Consider the following 7,388-nt stretch of genomic DNA (forward strand, 5'->3'; position numbering starts at 1 on the left):
GACAACAGCTTCATTATTTTATTATTGTACGTTGATGACATGCTCGTTGCAGGCTCAGACATGCAAGAGATTATACACTTGAAGCAAAAATTGTCGAAGCAGTTTGCTATGAAGGATCTGGGCGCTGCAAAGCAGATTCTTGGGATGAGGATCAAGAGAGACACAAAGTCGGGGACTTTGATGTTATCACAGGCTGAGTACATCAACAAAGTACTCTCCAGGTTCAACATGCAATATGCTAAACCAGTAAGTACACCTTTAGGTGTTCATTTCAGACTCTCCAAAGACCAATCACCAAAGACGGAGGAAGAACGTGCACACATGGTGAAGGTGCCGTATGCCTCAGCAATTGGAAGTCTGATGTATGCCATGGTTTGTACCAGACCAGATATTGCTCATGCAGTGGGAGCTGTTAGCAGGTACATGAATAATCCGGGCAAGGTACACTGGGAAGCAGTCAAATGGATCCTCAGATATCTTCGGGGTACCACAAACAAAGCACTTTGTTTCAAAGGTGGAGATATGATACTGACAGGCTATGTAGATGCTGACTTAGCCGGAAATGTCGACATCAGAAGGAGCACTACAGGGTATGTCTATACTCTAGGAGGAACTGCAGTGAGTTGGGTTTCTCAACTACAGAAGATAGTTGCTCTCTCCACAACTGAAGCAGAATATGTCGCTGTTACGGAAGCCAGCAAGGAGATGGTTTGGCTCCAAAGTTTCTTGGAAGAGTTAGGCAAGAAACAAGAAAACAATATCTTGTATTGCGACAGTCAAAGTGCTATCCATCTAGCAAAGAATCCGTCTTTTCATTCCAGGACAAAGCACATACAATTGAGATATCATTTTATCCGGTCTCTTCTGGAAGATGGGATTTTGAAACTTGAAAAGATTAGTGGAGCTCAAAATCCGGCAGACATGTTGACAAAGACGGTGACTACGGACAAACTGAAGTTGTGTTCAACTTCAGTTGGCATGCTAGAATAACAAGACCAGACATGCTGCTGCATTGATCGAGGTGTGAAGACATATTAAAATCAGTCTTCAAGTGGGAGATTGTTAAAAGTTTCAAAGTTTGGCAACCAACTTTGGAAAATGTTTTTTTCAAAGTTTGGTAAATGTTTCTTTGAAAAATGTTTTTCAAAGTTTGGTAAAATTTTGGTAGATGTTTGTTGAAAATAGGAATGGGTAAATTCACTTTAGTCATTGCACTTTAGGGTATTTTCAAAGATTAGTCCCTAAGTTTCTACTATAAATACCCTTACCCATTTAGCTTCAAAATCCCATCCCAAAACATTTCTTTCTTCCTATACTAGAGAGCTTTCTTGTGAGTAGTGAGTGTTTTGTAAACACCTGTAAATTTTCTCTCTTAGTAAAAGATCTGCAGCAGCCCGGAGACGTAAGCACAATTGGCTGAACTCCGTTATCAATTTTCAGGTATTATTTTTCCGCTTTTATTTCGCATTCTCACTAATCTGGTTATAGGGAAATTACTTGTACTCGGTTTATTTTCCTAACACACTCGCACATTATTCGTTCAAAGATGTCAAATTGAAAAGGTAAACAAGTACAAACTGACGTAATGAGCCTCACATTTTGCCGGCGGCAATAGCGGCTTGTATAAAATCCTCGCACCGCGTGAATCCGCCGGACAACACATCGCCCAGGGCACCAATTATGTCGAACGCCTCCTGCAAATCAGTAGCGGAATTCATGTCATCGAGCCATGAGAGCAACTCTTTGGAGAACCCTAGCCTAGCATTTCCTTCACATTCGACAACCGCTCTTTCATCACCACTTCCCAGCCTTCCAAACCTTCACCTTCGCCTTCAGTTCCGGTCGATGTTCCTTCAGCTTTGCCTTTGACGGTTGCCATACCTGATTTCTTAACCTTGAATATTTGCTGCAACTGCTCGATCAAGCCGGTATACACTAGCATGGGTCGAACAGTCAACAATACCTCATCACCGCCAGATTCTGAAGGGGACGTGGAACTTTTGCTGCTACTAGCCGATTCTATATATCTTAGCAGTTGATCGACTGTGAGTATGCTGCATGTAAGCATGATATATTCCACGTCGCAAGAAGTCACGTCGATGTTGCAGCCATGACTCGTACGACTCTGAAAGCAGTGAATTTACCATCATGAGCTGAACAAAGAGACATTAAGGTTTGTGCTCAATGCTTTATAAAGTCGTCATTAAGGTTATAGTCAACTGACTCAAGCTAGTTCTACCAGACCTAATCTCAAACACACAAACTAGCTTTATCCCCAGACGCTCGATCACGGATAATATCATACTTTCTCAAGAAACTATCCATTCAATACGAAGAAAAGAAGGAAAGAAAGGCTGGATGGTGATAAAAATTGACCTTGAAAAAAGCATATGATAGACTAGAATGGTCCTTCGTCAGAGACACCTTACGAGATATCAAGATTCCAGAAAAGATGATCAAGGCCATAATAGAATGCGTGAGCACGTCGTCTATTCAACTCATTTGGAACGGTGGCTTAACGGAATCCTTAAACCCACAAGAGGAATCCGTCAAAGAGACCCGATCTCACCATACCTCCTTCTACTTTGCATGGAAAAACTCTCGCAAGCCATCTCTCAAGAGGTAAGTAGAGGTAATTGGAGACCGATAAAACTATCCAAAGATGGCCCCAGACTATCTCACCTATTTTTTGCCCATGGCCTTGTTTTGTTTGCGGAAGCCGAGCAAGGAAACATTGCAACCATCAAAAGGATACTCCAGGAATTTTGCACCTATTCGGGTCATAAGGTTAGTTTTGTGAAAACTAACATCTACTTCTCCAAGAACGTATTACCCTCGAATTGTTGAAAAACAGCATAGGTTTTTGAAGAAACCTCCGACTTAGGAAGATATATTGGAGTTCCACTCCTGCATAAAATATTGCAACGTGTTAGAGACAAACTATCAGGATGGAAAACGAAGTTGTTGTCCCTTGCAGGAAGAATTGTCTTGTCTAAATCTGTCTTGTCAACCATTCCTTTTTATGCCATGCAAACTACACTTCTACCTAAAGGAGTTTGTAATGAAATAGAACAGATTATTCGAAACTTTGTCTGGGGTCGCACTCAATGAAACGGGGGCGTAAATTTGGTGAAATGGAACGTGATGTGTAATCCCATAAAGTCAGGAGGAATGGGTTTTAAAAGGCTAGAAAAACAAAACAGAGCCTTTCTAATGAAGATTGCCTTAACCTTGTATCTAATCCCGATAAGCTATGGGTAAGGGTTTTACGCAATAATTACAGAATCCGAGATCTTCTCCCAGTGGAGCTTACACACAATAACTGCTCACATCTATGGAAAAGACTATGCTCTATTTGGTCTGAATTTCGAAAAGGAATAATTTGGAGTATAGACAACGGAAAGATTGTTGATTTCTGGAATGAAGAAAGGATTGATGGGATTGGACCCCTTAGAGAAAGCTGTAACCAGGTAAACATCGGGACAACCAATTTCATTACAGTCAGCGAAAGGGTAAATAAGAACGGAGAGTGGAGATGGGACACCCTCAAATCTTTATTTCCCGAAGATGTTATCCAAAGAATTTCAGCAATACCTCCTCCTACTGAAGATAAACCGTGACAAACCCAGTTAGATGGTACAGACATGCGACTATTCTCGATCAGATCAGCCTATGGTATGATGGAACACAACGAGATTCCTCAGGATAAATTCTGGGAAATACTGGCAAACTATCAGAGCTTACCCAGAATGAAATCATTCATCTGGCTAGCCTATAGAGGGAGCCTCCTCACAAACAAAGAAAGAGCAAGACGTCATATAACTGCAGATCCAACATGCTGGATTTACGGAGCAGAAGAAGAAAGCATAAACCATGTATTAAGGGAGTGCCCCACAGCTTACACGACATGGAGCCATTTGATACCACCTAGCAAGATTAAAGACCTTTTAGAGAGTGAGCTCAACAGCTGGTTTGCTAGTAACCACAAGAATACATCTCTTGTTATGGGAGACGATATTACTTGGTCAACTCTCTTCGGCACGATAGTGTGGACTTTATGGAAAAGGAGGAATTGGTACATTTTTTAGCCAGAAATTCTCGAAAACGAATCCATCATAGAAGAAAGCAAAAGACTTGTGAAGGAGATATACACATCCATAGCTGAAATCTCGAGTTTCAAGCCTACACAAAAACGATCTATCTCTAAATGGACACCCCCAAATCAGGGATGGTGCAAGGTGAATACAGACGGCGCTAGGATATGTTGGATCATAAACTTGATCCATTATGGGAGCCTAAACCCAAACCCAAACTAAATTGATGTCATTACTTACATCATTTAATTAAAGATGTCATTGCTTACATCATTTAAGTAATGATGTCATTGCTTACATCAATTTAGTTATGTGAGAGTTAGATATTTGTTGAATTTGTAATGGTTTAAATTAGTTTATTTATGTGGTGTAGGATTGTTCTTGAGTAGTATAAATACCCCTTCCCATTTTAATTTTAAGCATCAAGAAAAATTAAGAGCTTCTAAGTGAGTGAAAAAGCAAAGTCTTATAAGAGTGAGTTGTAGTTCTTGTTTTTGAGTGAGAGTGCTCTTGTAATATTTGTTTGAGTTTAAATAAAATTTGTTTGTGTGAGTGTTTTATTTCCAACAAAGTGGCATCAGAGCGAGTTGGAAAGATCGAAGGTCTCGACGAGAGGAATCCGACGCCGCCAGAATTTTCTCAATCTGAGTTCTGACGCACCGCTACGCACCGCCGGAAGACTGCTGCCAGAAAATCTAGTTGACTCACCGAGTTGAGCCGAGTCAGCCGAGTTGGAGCCCTTGACCGAGTTGTCCAAGTCCCTCCAAAGTTTTTTTTTCATCGTTCCGGATTCATCCGTGCAATCGGATTTTACAAAATCTCATTATATTGAGAGATATGGCAAATGGTATGGCACCATTCCAAGTTCCGACACTCAACAACAACAACTACGACAATTGGAGTATCAAAATGAAGGCACTTCTTGGATCACAAGATGTGTGGGATATCATAGAGAAAGGTTATAACGAGCCTGCGGATGATGATGCTTTTGCTACTCTTACACCAGATCAAAAGACAACTTTGAAGGATTCAAGAAAGAGAGACAAGAAGGCTCTCTACCTCATCTATCAAGCATTAGATGATGATGGTTTTGAAAAGATTTCAAGTGCAAGCTCTAGCAAGGAAGCGTGGGAGAAGCTGCAAACCTCTTACAAAGGATCCGAGCAAGTGAAGAAGGTTCGTCTCCAAACATTAAGAGGTGAATTCGAATCCTTAAACATGAAAGCATCTGAGTCTATTTCATATTATTTCTCAAGAGTAGTAGCTGTTTCTAATCAATTAAAAAGAAATGGTGAAAAGTTAGACGATGTGAGGATAATAGAGAAGATACTCCGTTCGTTGGATCCCAAATTTGAGCACATCGTCGTGACGATTGAAGAAACTAAAGACTTGGAAGAAATGACGATCGAGCAACTCCAATGATCATTGCAAGCATACGAAGAGAAGCATAAGAAGAAGCATGAGTTTACTGAGCAACTCCTCAAGCTGCAACTCAAAGATATGCATGAAAGCCAACGCAATGATAGAAACCAACGTGGCCAAGGCAGAGGTAGAGGCCATGGACGAGGTGGAAGTCGAGGTCGTGGACGAGGCTGGAATTACAACAACAATAATTCCAACAACAACTATGAGAAAAGAGAAAGCTCAACACGAGGCCGTGAAAGAATCAATCCGAACTCAAAGCGTGACAAATCTTAAGTTCGATGTTATAATTGTCAAAAGTTTGGGCATTATGCTTCAGAATGTAGAGCTCCCAACAACAAAATTGAGGAGAAGGCTAACTACGTGGAGGAAAAGACAGATGGCAAAGAAACTCTTCTTCTAGCACGAAAGGAAACTGATGGTGGCCAAGCAAATTCCTGGTATCTTGACAGTGGTGCAAGTAATCACATGTGTGGAAGGAAAGACATGTTCGTGGAGCTAGACGAGTCAGTAAGCGGAAATGTTTCGTTTGGAGATGATTCCACAATAGCAGTGAAAGGGAGAGGTAACATTCTTATCCGTTTGAAAGATGGGAGACATCAATTTATTTCAAATGTCTACTATGTGCCCAATATGAAAAGTAACATCTTAAGTTTAGGGCAACTGGTAGAGAAAGGTTATGATATTCATATGAATAATTATAATCTTTCTATAAAAGATGATAAGAATAACTTCATTGCTAAAGTGCCGATGTCAAAGAATAGAATGTTCTTGATCAACATACAAAATGATGTTGCAAAGTGCCTGAAAGCTTGCTATAAAGATGCATCATGGCTTTGGCATCTTCGATTTGGGCATCTCAATTTTGGAGGTCTAGAGCTGCTATCTAAGAAGGAGATGGTGAAGGGACTACCTCGCATCAACCATCCTGATCAGCTTTGTGAAGGATGTCTAGCTGGGAAACAATTCAGGAAAAGCTTTCCAAAGGAGTCAGAGACAAGAGCCAAGAAGCCACTTGAGCTCATCCATACCGATGTGTGTGGACCGATCAAGCCGAGCTCTCTCGGTAACAGTAACTATTTTCTTCTCTTCATTGATGATTTTTCAAGAAAAACCTGGGTATATTTCTTGAAACAGAAGTCAGAAGTTTTCGAAGTCTTCAAGAAGTTCAAAGAAGTAGTGGAAAGAGAAAGCGGTAGAAAGATCAAAGCCATGAGATCCGACCGAGGTGGAGAATTTACTTCCAAGGAGTTTCAAGAGTTTTGTGAAGCAAATGGAATTCGTCGACCAATGACAGTTCCTAGATCCCCCCAACAAAATGGTGTGGCAGAAAGAAAGAATAGAACAATCCTCGACATGGCACGAAGCATGCTCAAAAGCAAGAAACTACCCAAAGAATTTTGGACGGAAGCAGTATCGTGTGCAGTCTACTTGTCAAATCGATCTCCAACAAGAAGTGTATGGGGAAAGACACCGCAAGAGGCATGGAGTGGAAGAAAGCCTGGCATTTCCCACTTGAGAACCTTTGGAAGTATAGCCCATGTTCACGTACCAGACGAGAGAAGAACGAAGCTTGATGATAAAAGCGAGAGTTTTATCTTCATCGGCTATGATGCTAATTCGAAGGGCTACAAGTTGTACAATCCAGACAATAAGAAGTTTGTGATTAGTCGAGATGTGGTCTTCAACGAAGAAGGAGAATGGGATTTTAACTCTCATACAGATGACTTCAATTTCTTTCCTCAGTTTGAAGAAGATGAGCAGACAATGAGGGAGCAACTAGATGAATCTCAACAAGAGCTTGCAACTCCACCCACTTCACCAACATCAACAACTCAAGGAGACTCATCACCTTCATCATCGTCTAGTGGG

The sequence above is a fragment of the Hibiscus syriacus genome, unplaced genomic scaffold, assembly GCF_006381635.1.
Source record: "Hibiscus syriacus cultivar Baekdansim isolate YM2019G1 unplaced genomic scaffold, ASM638163v2 tig00111099_pilon, whole genome shotgun sequence".
Classification (NCBI taxonomy): domain Eukaryota; kingdom Viridiplantae; phylum Streptophyta; class Magnoliopsida; order Malvales; family Malvaceae; genus Hibiscus; species Hibiscus syriacus.